The 13,562-nt window shown below is 46.1% G+C and overlaps 1 long non-coding RNA gene across 2 annotated transcripts; it reads right to left on the bottom strand.

The window, feature by feature from the left end:
- Positions 1–542: 542 nt before the first annotated feature.
- On the bottom strand, positions 543–11,927 carry LOC137850184 (uncharacterized). 2 transcript variants are annotated; one of them, XR_011092337.1, is made up of 3 exons: positions 11,364–11,927; positions 3,759–3,844; positions 543–641 (listed from the first exon to the last, which is right to left on the bottom strand). It is a non-coding gene; the product is annotated as an uncharacterized lncRNA (long non-coding RNA). The 2 variants fall into 2 exon arrangements; XR_011092336.1 differs by lacking the exon at positions 11,364–11,927 and adding an exon at positions 5,143–5,510.
- Between the last annotated feature and the right edge of the window lie 1,635 nt (positions 11,928–13,562).

The raw sequence follows: 13,562 nt of genomic DNA, 5'->3' as shown, positions 1-13,562 counted from the left end.
CCCCTGCTTCCTTTCTAGGAAATGCTCTCGGGGCTCAGAAGGAGAGTTCCTGGAGGCTGAGGAGGAGCCCCTGGGGTGTCTCTGGGGACAGCTCGGAGCCCCCCGTGTGGCCCCGGTCACCCACATTGCGCCTCCGGGTACCACACCTGCCAACCAAAAGCACCAGGGGAAATGATGAGGGTTTACACTACAGATCTCTGTTTAGGGCAGCGTTAGTCATCTGCTGTGGGTGTGATTCAGGACCAAAGTTAGCTGACCAAACTCCCTATATAGTCAAGAAAGAGACCAAGAAAGACGGGGGTGTGATCCAAAGTGCCTACGCTACATGCCTAAAGTAAAACAGCGTCAATGCTGCCATTGTATACACAGAGGTATTTTAGTTTCTGGCTGAAATGAATTTTCTGTGGCATCTGCAAAAGCAAAACAGTCTTTTAATACTTCATCAAAGTGGTTTTCCTTTTTCTGCCACCAGCAGGAGGTATCACACGTGTTTTGCTGGTATGCACTCACCGCCAATAAACAGCACCACTTTGGCTGTACTTACCAGGTGTTTGTGAAGGTTTTGTGCAGAACCAATCCAAAAACCAGCCCAAAAATGGCACTGCTCTTCACCGCCTCCAAAGCAGGGCTGGCAAAGAGTGCTGCAAGGCAGATCACAACAAGAAGTTTTTAAAAGACCTTAGAAATCCAATGCAAATATACTGACATGAAAAAAAGTGAGGGCAACAACAAAGGTGCAAGACCCCTGCAAGTTCCTGTGAGCTCAGGTCATGGCAAATAACGGGAACAAGGGAAAACCCTGAGCAGCCACAACCACCACGCAGGTGATGGCAGCAGAGCCTGGAAGGCAAATGCATCCGGGAGATAAAGAGTTAGGATTAGTGAAACACAAACGACAGAACAACTGAATCATAAGTACATCTGCAGAGACACAGGTCACTTACTGCCAGCTGTCAAGGAACTGCGTAAGAAAGAGCTACTATCTTTAGTTATCCATCATCTGTGGAGGCAGAGAAAATGATGCAGTGATGCAGCAGAGATAGACAAGGGTAAGTAAGCATCATAAAAAGTTCATCCACCAGGGAGGAAGGGGCAGGCTGTCTAACCTAACATTAATATTGGCAAAGTAACAAGCCATTCAATTTCTGGGCATTTCTGAAGTTACAAAGAGCACAGCCAAAACTTTGACATGTTCTTATCAGTTTTCCTAATTCCCTTGTTTCCTCCTCCATCAATCACTTTCCTTCAGACTGTGTTGCAGATTCTGGTTCTCCATCCCTCCCCATCCCGTTAAGCCCGCTTCCTGCTGACTGAAGATGCTTGGGTGTTTGTATCAGACAGCTCACCCAGCGATACCACTATTTTCTCTTTGGAACAACCAAGCCTCTATCTATTTCCAAGCACACTTTCATGATCGAAGTGATGCAATCTTCCAGTTAGCATCCATCAATTGTTCTTAAACAGTTCACTGGGAGTATTTGTTATTGGCAATTAAGCTGTGTTGCTCACATAAAATTGCATGCCATTGTTTCAATTTCCTGACCGGAGGACAAGGTGAATAAACTCAGTGCTAATATTAACAGTGTGATTTTCCATTTGCTTCTGCAAGTACTTGTACCTGGAGCTTTGAGCTAATTGCTCTCTGAGCCACCATGATAACGTGCTCCAGCTGACCTAATGGATATGCAAATGGAAGGCAAGAACAGTTAAACAAATTTCCTTAGCCATATGGACAAGTATGAGTGGGTTTTCACTTTACTACTAGCTACCCAGTTCTCCGTCCCTACAGTTAGCTTGCTTTCACACATGTTGTCTTCCTAGTTCTTTTCTTTGTACAGCTTCATCTCATGGCCATTTCCCCTTCTTCCCAGATTCTGCTACTAACAGTAAAACAGCAAACCTGCTGCTTTACCCATGCTGCTCTCGCGTGGTCTGAGGCAGGGCAGAAGCGATGCCTGCCACGCAAGCAGACGATCTGCATGACCACCAGGGAACTTCTGCACTGCTTGGCTGGCCTGGCAGCGGGCTCAGCACCAGCCCTCAGCCCATCAGCAGCAGTCATGCTGAGCTTTTGATGCCTAGAAGCTGCTTATCTGATGTGTCCACACCTAGGACCATTTTGTCCTTTCCACAGGGGTCAGTTGTAAAGATAAGCCTGGCAAATTTTCCTGGATACTTTCAGTAAAAAAAAAAACGCGGAGGGGAATTTTCAGAGTTGAGTGTTACTATAAAGGAAATGTCCTTTATTTCTTAAGGGAAGGGGTGTGACTTGCGGAACAAATGCCCTTCAGCTAAACGTCAGCACCATGAGCTATCAGCAGGCACCGCGTGTTTTCAAGGCATGCGCCACCCCACCAGGATTCCACCTTCTGCCCATGCAACAAGCGGGAGCTCGCCTTTGTTCACGCGGGACGCTCTCAGAATAAACCTTGTGAGGCAAGCACGCCTCTGGTGCCGCTCCATCAAAGCAGGATCTACACACACACACATACACACACACACACCAATAAATAAATAAATAAATAAATAAATAAATAAATAAATAAGGTTAGAGTGAAACTCCACGCATATCACAGCATCATGGAATGTGTGAGGTGGGAAGGGACCCCTGGAGGCCACCTGCTCCAAGCCCTGCCCAAGCAGGGCCACCCAGCGCAGGCTGCCCAGGGCCATGTCCAGGCAGCTTTTGGAGATCCCCAAGGAGGAGCCCCCACAGCTCTCTGGGCAGCCTGTGCCAGGGCTCCTCACCTGCCCATCACAGAAGCGTTTCCAGATGTGCCACAGCCGTTCTAGTTGTATCTCCTTTCTGGCTTTCAGAGCTTGGCAAGGTAGATGTATTAAAATAATAGCCTGGTTTTCATAGCCCTGCTGTCACAATCACATCTAAATAGCGTCTGGGGATACAATACTATCTCTTTATATCTTTTATGATCTCTTACCACAGCAAACACAACATGCAGAGATATATAATAGGCCTAATAATAGAAATCAGGAACTTGAGCCAGCGATGCAAATCCCTAATGTCAGGAACAGCCCGGGCACTTTACAAGATGCAAATTTGCCTCGTGTTCCTGCAGCCAGGCAGTTGGCTGATGACTGGGGAGCCAGGCAAGGGTTTGGAGAGGCCTGCGCTGAAATTTCCAGCACAACCACAGCTTCCTGCATGACCTTAATCTAGTCACTTAATTAATCCTGTCGATCTGTTTACAGTTGGTAAAACAAGAATGCATGCTTTCCCTATCAGAGGGTGATTACGAAGGTAAAATCCCTTAATTGCTGTATGGAATGAAAGGTTTTGAGGGCTCTGGCAGCCTCTGGCAGGACCGTAAACACAGATTTCACCCCTGAGTCTGCAGGCACATGTCAGACAAATGGGCTCACAGCCAGGCAGAGCCGCCTGTTTTGGGGCAGTCGGACGCTGTTTTGGTTGGAGCTGCCACGGATTTAGAGGCAGCCTTACACCCCGGCTGTTCATCGCTGTTTCTAAATCAGCATAGCTGTGCCTGTGCAGACATCTAGTTTTAGGAGAGCTGTAGAGCTACAGCCTCAGAATTAACAGTGTAAAGATTAGTTAAACTGTTGCGCCATCTATGTTTGGACAAGTCCCGTGTGAGTATGCTCAGCCACCCCTGATGGGGCACAGCTCTCACCAAAGCTTATCTCCAGCCACCAGCTCATAGCAATGAGCTCTGGGGGCTGGCGTGGGTTTGGGGCGTCGTCCTTGTGTTGCGGGGGCATTCACATTTGGGTCGGCAAACCTGCAAGTCTCCAGCGATGCTGTGATGTTCCTTCAGCTGCCAGGATCAACATCAGGGAAGGTCCACGAGGCTCCATGCTTGGCCATCTGCAAGGGATAAATAAAAACCTAGTCAATAAAAGCAAAGCTTGTCACAGACACCGAGGGAGTTCTGGCTGCTGCAGGCAGGAGAATCAGCTCGTCATTCCTCAAAAACAAGAGACACCCAAACACATTTTTTCCTCAAACGACTGCCCTTTTCACCACTTGCTTTTTAAAGCGCTGTGGTTTCATGCTCCATTTTCTGCACTGCCAGCCATCCCTATTTTATAAGTCTGCTTCTTTTCCTTGTTGCCCCCTCTGCACTGTCCTCCTCACAGCTGAGCTGCTATCACTACAATAAGGCCATACTGGAGATAACAGAATCACTGCCATCAGCAGAGGTACATAACATCCTTCCAACAGGATGGTGTAGGGGGGAAAAGGGTTTCAGAATGAACATTTGGGTTATTTCTTTCTTACAAAAGCTTCCCACTGGATTTTCACCCTAAAAAGAGGTGATTCAGATCATGGTACCTGTCAATGCCTCGTTTTAAACACACACAGAGCCTCTTAGAGGCTCACACCACGCAAACTCCAGGCTAACCATTTGCAAACACAGTCACTGCATTGGCACTCAGCAGAGGAGCTCTTTGTCCCGGCCAAATGAAGGGCTCTGCACATACCCAGAAGTACCTGTGAACACCACCCATGCAGCCAGCTACTGTTCTGCGTGCACATTAGCAGCCTGAGTGTGAACCTGGCTCTGAATTCAGCAATTCTTTCGCTTTGCTTCTGTTGCTCCTCCTTCAGTGCTTTCCCCTTCCCCTTCTCCCAAAGGAGGGTATGCGGTCTATTCACCAGCTTGTGTCCAAAACTGGCACCTCTTAGAAGAGCAGGTAAGTGCCAAACAGAACCAGCCTCTCTGCTCCAAGCTCCAATCCCTCTCCTCCACTTCCCTATCTCACCCCCATGGCAAACCCTCAAACCCAGTCACTTTTGTTTTTGCAAAAGCATAATTTGATCCCACTCCTTCTGCTCCTTCCTCCTTTCCCCAGTGGTTATGACAGTCATGTAGTCTGTCGTGGGTCACAGAGACCCACTCCCAGACCTCAGCAGCCTCTCTGCTTTACACACAATAACCTCTGGAAACAGCACAGAAGATGATTTTGCGTCAGCAAAGAGATTTCTGGACCGTGTACAGGCAGCAGCTGTGGTGGCTCCCATGCAGGGCTCTGCCCGTTCCTCCAGCCATGAATGGTGTGCTCCAGATGCCTCCAGGTGGAGAGAGAAGCTGAACAGACATAATCAAGACCACAGTTTCAAACTTCACCCTTAACTGGATTTGGTCTCATCCTCACGCTTACCTCTGCTTTATAGGCCCCTGCCAAAGGAGTGCCCCGCAGCTGAGTGCTGGAGTTGCAAACAAGGCAGATTTCCCAGGGGAGTTTCCCAGAGGTCCAAACAGCAGTGAGATATCCAACCCTCAGTGGCTTTCAGCCCTGCCCATTACTCAAGCGTGGTGCATTTCAAAGCATATTTCAAAGAAAGCTATCTTTCTGGAAAGGTACCGAGCTGTTAACTATCCGAAGTTGGTTACAGAGTGCGGGGGGGAGTTTGCAATCCATTAATGACTCCAGAATCACTCAGCAGCAACACATCCGAGGGAGGTTGGGAGATATATGAGCTGCTTGTGAAAACTATTTTATTGTGAAAAGTGTTAAAAGCATCCTTTAAACTGCTCCTCCTTGGCAGGTTTTATTAGCAATTCATTTCTGTCGCACCTCAGGTCAAGCTACTGTGGATCTTGCAGCGATTTTTTTTTTTAAACGTGTTTGTGTTTAATTGGTGTCTCAAAGAGTGTTTTGAATCCTGTGCATGCCCAGCGAGCGGCTGTCTGGCTCCTCTTCCAAGTTGGCCTCCACAGGGAAGAGTGAAACTTAACAGCGTTTTGCTTCATGTGACTGCAGTTACTAAAGGACCACTGCCACACACTGGCAAACTTTGAAATCTGTGTTTTCTTAACATCCCACTGACGTTTTTTTCCATCCATCATCTCTGCTTCCCCAAGGATTTGAGTGGAAACAAAAATTTCTCTTTTCTTAGCCGGATTCCTGCCTTTGCCTGATTAAATTAGAGGTGCTGCACAATCTGCTCCGCAGGTGGCACCAAGCTTCATCACCACAAAACCTGCTGGTGCGACCTGCAGTGGAGCTCTGAATTTAGGCAGGTCTCTGGGCAAGCAGGTGAGGGTCTTCTGAGACTTGTCAGCTCCTGAGAAAGTCCTGGTGCTGTACCACAAGGACGGACCCAGTTCAAGGATAGCTTGCTACCGAAATCTCCCTCAGGCTTTCAGTGCTCTCTCTGTACAACTGTTCCTGAGAATATGATTGAACTTGTCCTGAAGAAGATGTTAACACAGGCTGACAAGAAAAACATCACTCAGGCTTTGGGTTCAGCTTGTGCCGACACATCTCAGGCATCAGGGAAGGCCGAATCCTGCCGTGACTCCTGGCCCAGACAGCTGGGGCTGGGGTTTCTCTTCAGCATCTCAACTCCATCATTTTGTTCTTCCTCCAGCTGGGTGTTATCACTGACACCGGCCTAACACACAGATCTGAAGAGATAACTCTGCTCTCGCTTTTATTAGCCAAAGCAAATGGCTTATAGTCATGATTACAGAAGTTGGTATAATTGCTTTTGATATCCCGATGTGTTGTTTCCATGAGATTATTTCGCTTTATCAGTTTTCTAGCTGGACTTTTTCCTTCCCTGAAACAAATGTTCACTACCTTTCGTCTTGCTGATAAGAGTTCCTCAGAGCTGTCTGCTGAGTGCTATGGTCTGCAGAAAAAGCTCGGTCAAAACCTAGCGGAAGTTAACAGGACTTCAATGGAACTGAGGTCCACTTTGAAATATTGTCACTTTGACTTCTATTTTAAAATAGTTTCGGTTTCATTCTGTAGTAATCCTGGAATTCTTTTTGTTAACCTCAGATGACCTATCTGAGGCTGGCATCACTTCTTTGACCCGGTTGGGAGTTTCTTGCTGTCTCTGCCACCATCAGTCAAACAGAACTGCTTAGAGCAGCACCTCAAATCTGCTTAAAGCTGCTTCTCAGGTAGAAAACCTTTCTCCTTCTTCAGTAGCAGTAACATAAACAACTATTCAAGGAAGCTATTGACAAGGAGGAAAGCTGATGAGAAGAATGGTTTCAGAAGAAGTTATGCCCCAAGAACACCAGCCTAGCTGAGAGGCCTCCTCATGCATCTGGTTCAGTACAAGATACAGTGAAGTGCAAAAGGAATGAGCACCTAAAAAAAACAAAACCAACCCCCCAAAAAAAACAAACAAACAAACAAACAAAAAACTAGGAGGTCATGCTTCTATTAATCACTCCTAAAGACTTACAATGCTGGAAATTTATTTCATTTGACTAAAAAGTTGGTGCTACCAACACTGTTTCAACCTTTCCACTTTTCAACATTTCTCACCTCGAACACCCGAGCATTAAAACACTGACTCACAGTTCACCTACCACGACTCCTTCATATACAGATCCCCAAAACTGAAGCTGATGCCGTGAGACATGTTTGTTGTGTTGGTTTTTTTAAGCTAAATGGTCACATGAAACTTTTGTCTAATAATTGTGGTCAGTTATAGCCGCTGTGACTTTGTTGTTGTTGTTCCAACATTTTTATGACAGCAAAAGACTTAATATAGAATCAGCCCTTCAAGCACAGAAAAGGTTTGCTCTTGTACATCTCATATTGCTCACCATGCCTGCACTACATATTGGCAAAACATTTTTGCCAGCGTGTACTGCCTGCAGCCAGGGGTTTGGCCAGGGTGGTTACCCTGGCAGAACTTTTAATGGCTAAACAATGTCCCAAAGCCCTAGCCCCCATAATTACTTCATGGAGGCAATGAAGCTTGCATGCTTGAACTCTGTGAGTGGGTGTTTTAGGGAACATGAGTAGAATACAGGCTTCTTTTTCCCCTCTGAATTTAGTGATTTCAAGCGGATATTCAGTATTTTTCTATAGTACGTATAAAGGCTCTTTTGCTGAAGACTGTAGTTTTTGCTATTTGAGTTTTTTTTCAAGGAGTTGGAAAGTAGAAGGTTCTTCTTTTCTGAAATGTCTAGCCTTCAGGGTTTGTTGCACCAAGTGTCAGACACACACTACAAGCCTTTCAAAGGAGAGGCTGCTGCATGTTTTGTGTGTGTGTGTGTTGTTTTTTTTTTTTCTACATTGTTTGTACCATGTTTTCTAGTCCATTTTTTTTTTGTATCAAGTATTTCTTACTTCTTTTAGAAGAATTTTAGCTGAAAGACTTTCTTTCATTTTTCACAAGTTTGTGATACAATCACAGTGTAATAGGTTGCTCAATTAATTAGATCTGCCTAGTAATTTAAGTAGACATTTTATGGAAAGTCCATTTACTTTAGAAACCCCTTAAAGTCTGCAGCCAATGGATCAGTGAGCAGTTTGTCATGGAGCATCAGCATGGTGGGGCCTATTTCCTCCAGTAGCTCAGACTTCAGTCAGAATGGCAGTGAGAGATGTGTCCATTAAGATCCAAAGGGCTTTGCCCTAAAACACTCTCAGACCAAACCCAAACTGCCTGACTGGGAGACACAGTGAGACTGTCTGTCCTTTCCTTGCACTGGGAGAGACAGCAATCAGTGCCCCTGGACCATCTAGGACAAGCAGTGGCTGAGAAGTTTTCTCAATGAGGAGAACATCAATGCATCTGAGAAATCTTCTGGTTTGGGGTTTTCAGGTGATATTCACTGGGAAGCATTTTTAATACTTATCTACATGTCAAAACGTCTACTCTTTTGCAGGCCAAGGGACCTGATGTAGGCTTACCCAGTGGCTTTACTGCTTGGCCTGTTGTTGCTGTCTTCTGTACTCCTCAATAAACTGTTCAAAATTTGTGAGTGCTGATGGACGGGTGCCTGCCAAAGAAGTTCATGCATTCATCTTTTCCTAAAGAGCAGCAGGGCATAGGCACAGCTCTCCGAACTGCCACGGGTGTCTTCTTCACCCAGTAACCATGCCATGCGGCAAGAACGACCTCCTGTTTATCTTCTCGTGTGAAGAGCCAATCTCCTCAGGTTCACACAGTATGCATGTTCCTGATACAGCCCAGCTTTCCCTGGCTTGGATTAACTCTGCATTCCTCAGAGCAGGAGCCCTCTGTCCCCAGTACCACCCAGCCACACAGGGACAGAAGGGTGACCACTGTGTCCTGCCCAGCACATCCAGTTTTCCCATGTCCCGTGTAGCAACCTGAGGCTACCTACCCTGCTCCAGCTTCTCCTGAACACCTTCACCTCTGTCTTAATTGCACTCTGTTTTACTGCAGGATCTCTTCTTGCTCTGTCCTTGAAAGCATCTGAAGTCACTTACCAGAGGATGGTGCCGGAATAAGTGTTCTGACCCAGCAAGTGCTCTTGCAATATTGTTACTGAACTTAGCAGCCAGTAAATTCTGCCATAGTCCTGCTCTCTGTCTCTGCTGTCCGCTTGCCTGCTGTGCTAATTTCTAGCCCTTTTTGTAGTTTCACAATCTTACAGCATCCAATTTTCCTACAAAGCTCAGAAATCCTCCTGCCTGTCTGTGGAGAAGACACTAAAATACCAAATAACAAATTATTGTTGCTACGTGCTGTGCTAAGAGCGTCCTCAGCATTTCCTGGGGCGTTTTTATGTCTGAATTTTAATTCCCTTTATTGAAAGCTGCTTGAAGCAGAAAGCATGTTTGCCCTCATTTCTCACCCCAGCACCAAACACAGTACGTGCCCCTGTGTAACTGTGAGGGGCCGTGCAGGCTGGAAGCAGGAGCTCTCATCTCCTTATTCACAGCTCCAACTCTCCGTACCCATCTGGAGAAGAGGCCCCCAGAGCTGGCTGCAGCTCTGGCAGCTTGGCCAGACTGCCCTCGTGTGTTTTCCAGCTCTGCTTCTTCTCTCTGGCCTCTGTGGCCTCACTCCAACCTCACAGGGACAGGTCCTCACCCCTGTCAGGGCAGCTTCAAGCTTTCCCCAGTACAGGAGCCAACAGGTAGATGCGAGCCTCACGCTTTGTCCCAGGAGTCTGTCTAATGAAGGAGGAGGCACTTGCATAGAGCTCTTCTTGGGAGGGGGCTTCTTTCTTCAGTGCTTTTTAAATTTTTTATGCTTTGTAATGAGATGCAGTTTTCTGGAGGGCGATGTGACCGTGGGACCACCTTTCATCTCAGCGTGCTGGTGTGCAATGTTTGGAGGAGCCGCTTGCTTTTATTAGCCTACTATTCATAGCTCTTCTGCAAAAGCAAGCCCTGCACGGCCAAACTCAACAGAAAATATTCTCTTCTGGAAACCAAAGCGTTCTCCAGTCTTTGTGTCTATTTACAGCCAAAAGATCAAATGCATAAATTAAAAGGGTAGGTAGAGGCTCTGAAGGGTTTGATCCAGCCAGGGCATTCGCACACTGTGTATATGTATTAAGGATTTTTTTTTATTTTTTTTTTTTACGGGAAACATTATTTTTCATGTCTGACTTTTGCAGTTCCAGTAAGATATTTGAAAATGGTGGGAACAGTGTGACACCCCCTCACTTTGACTTGCTCCCCTGGTATGAAGCCTTGGCATTTGGAGATGGCAGGGAGGAAATCCTGGAACAGGACCGAGAGCTGAACAAACGCACAGCTAACAGCTGCAGGATTTAAATACTGTGAATGGGAAGCATGTCTCCAGAAAGTCTCATGGGCCTTTATCTGAAGGAGATATGCCTGGAGGTGGTGGCCATGGGGCGTCATTTGGGGATTTTGTCCTCTCCTGCTGGCGTAAGCTTACTTTCTGCCTACAGGAATCCCAAAGGAGCACCCAGGGCTGGAGGCTGGTCAATAAATACTACCTTCAACATTGGTGCTTGCTCTGTGCTGAAGCAGGCTGGAGAGAGCGTGCCGAGCAGCTGAGGTCCCCGCGCTGGGAGCCAGCCGTGCTTCCACACGCAGCCACAGGCTAAATGGAAACCAGACGGGAACCTCTCCAGCCCCACAGGGCTCGCCTTCCACAGGGTCTGCAATTAATTAAGACTGAAGGGGAGGTTTTGAATAACCCCTTTGTGGAACAAAATACACACAGTCTAAACCCAGCTGACAAACACAACAAAACTGACTTCATGGTTTCTTATGAGAAAACCATTAATGGCTGGAGAAATGAAGAAACACTTTGTTCAAGTCGCTGGTGTGAATGCAGCATATTCAGATTACAAAGCCATCCTGCCCTGCTATAATAAATATCATATAGCTTTATCCATGGGTAACCAGGTATATAAAAGCCAGGAATAACACATTAGGTCTCAAGTTAGCATACAGTACCTACTATTACATTTTCATGGAGCTCACTCACAAAGAGTCAGCATTTCGACACCAGTCAGTGCTTCCAACTCAGCAAACACCAACGGGACGGTCACCTGATACCTGCCACGGCTCTGGCCTGCTTTCAACTCTTTGTTCCTGCTCTCCTCTTATGTCAATGCTCAAGGGAGAGGGGGGGCTAAGCGCTAAAAGGTTTAATAAAGAAATATCTCCTTTACCTCGGTGGCATGTCGTCTTCTTTTCCACTTTGGTGTACGTTAGAGCCTGCTGATGAATAGTGACAGGTTGCTCAAACAGTCAGGCGGGAAGGACTAGGAAAAAAAAAAAAAAAGAGAGATGGTATTTGGGGAAACATTTACAGCCTCCAGACCGCAGTCAGGGTGAAGTCTGACAGCGTGTGCTGTGTGGCGGGTCAGAGCAAAGGCTGTAGCAGGCTCCTCTCCCTGTATGGGCCATGAAAGCTGTACTCACCACAAGTTTTACTTACTGCCAGCACCCGAAAGAGTCTCACAGGTGTCCCAGCCTGGCTGTTTCCTCTTGCATAGGCTGGTTAGCCACTCTCCATGATTCCTGTGAACCTGGCAGAGCACTGATGCACCCAGGGCCAACCATAAGAGTCAGCCTACTAAGCACAGACCCAGCAGGTCCTGGTCTGTTCTCATGTCACATTCTCCCATTATGCATTAGTACCCAAAGCCCCCGTTAAAAAAAAAAAAAAAAAAAAAAAAAAAAAAATGTTAGCAAGCATCTTTTTGCCTGCATCAACCCCTCAGCTCTGTATATGTTCCTCTCCTAAACTGCAGACAACTGAGCTGGAGATGAGACTGCAAAACCCATTGCTTTTTGAGGTCTGATCCAACCTGGGAATCCAGGTCCCTTGTGGGAAAAGGCTGCCACCATGCCAACTGAGCATTTCAGGCACAAATCTGGATATTTTTTTGTAATATCAGTGTTAACATCCAGAAACACAGTAATTTCTAACCTTTTTGTCACAGTCCTGAAATGAAAATAATTTCAAATCAAACAGGTTCAGATCAACACACAGCCCTCAGGTTTTCAGAAAAACAGCACCTTATTTTCTTCCACAGTTCTGCAGCAGTTATCTTTGGCTGTCCATGTTTGTCTCCACCATTCCAGCATGCCAAGTGGGAGAAGAAATAGTTGTTTTAATTCCAGAACATAAAAAGAACCCACTGAAAAAAAATAAAAATAATAATCCTGTTTCTACTTAATGGACAATGGAAACCTTGCCTCATGTTTGACAGCATTCAGGAGCCTGAACAATTCAATACCTGAGGTAGTAAGTGTGCAAATTCAACAAGTTTCTATGGGCTGTATTGCAAAGTAATTAACCACTCCATAACAAGCCCTCTTTACAGACTTACGATTTGGGTTGTTTGCTAACTTTCTACAGCTGTCATCCAATAACTTCAAATGAATTTGGTCCCACCTCTTCACCTTTTCCTGTCATGCTACAAGACTAACTGTTCTCCTCAGGCCCGTTAGCAACAAGATGATCAAACAACCGTTTGGGTAAGCAAGATGTGTTGAAAGTAACCATGACCATATGTCATAAGCCTTCCAGTCAGAAGAAAGTGGCTCAACATCCCAGATTTGACCTACTGAGATCAGGAGACCACATCAGAACCATCACCGGCCCTGTGGTTCAGTACTCACCTGCCCACAGGGTTCTGCCGTCTTTTCTGATGGATGTACAGAGCTCTTCCCTTCACACATGGTAGGAAGTGGTTTCTCCCTCTCTCTCCCTCATTTCCAATGTGTGATCATGAAGTCCGTGGTTTATAAACAGGTTCAGGTCAGGTCTTGCCCTCCTCCACGAAGTGTTGTAGGGATGAGGATCTTTTTTATGGACTCACCAGCCTCAAAAACAACTGGAACTGCTAATACAGGCTTTACCACCTTTGGATTTTCAGTGTTCTCCTGGTCTCTCAGACTCTTCTATTGAGAGACCATGAAGTTTGATTCAGAAAGATGACTTGAACAGTATGGGTGGGAATCACTGCAAGAACTGAAAGACCTGACTTTTCCCTTCCCCCAAATCATTGCAATATTACTGGGTACATAGGTGGCCTTAGAAAGACTTCTCACCACAAGCTATTCATGATTTTAGATTTACAGAAATACTAGAGATTAAGTCAAGCTTTCTCTTAAGATAAGATCGTAACTTCAAAAGGACCACTGAAATCTAGACAAGGTAATCACCCAGACTGAAGCAGCATATATCCAAATGAACACAAAACCCCTTGGTTCCCACTCCTCTCAATAATGCAGGCTTGGTCTTTAGGTCATTTAACATGGATGGTTACATCTCCCACCTGTGGACCAGGTGGCAGGACCATTGACACCACTCTAAATGTGCAAGAGACCTTAATTTCAGTGACTTGTCTTCTCAAGCA

The sequence above is a fragment of the Anas acuta genome, chromosome 1 (assembly GCF_963932015.1).
Source record: "Anas acuta chromosome 1, bAnaAcu1.1, whole genome shotgun sequence".
Taxonomy (NCBI): Eukaryota; Metazoa; Chordata; class Aves; order Anseriformes; family Anatidae; genus Anas; species Anas acuta.
This window is presented reverse-complemented; position numbering and strand designations above follow the sequence as displayed.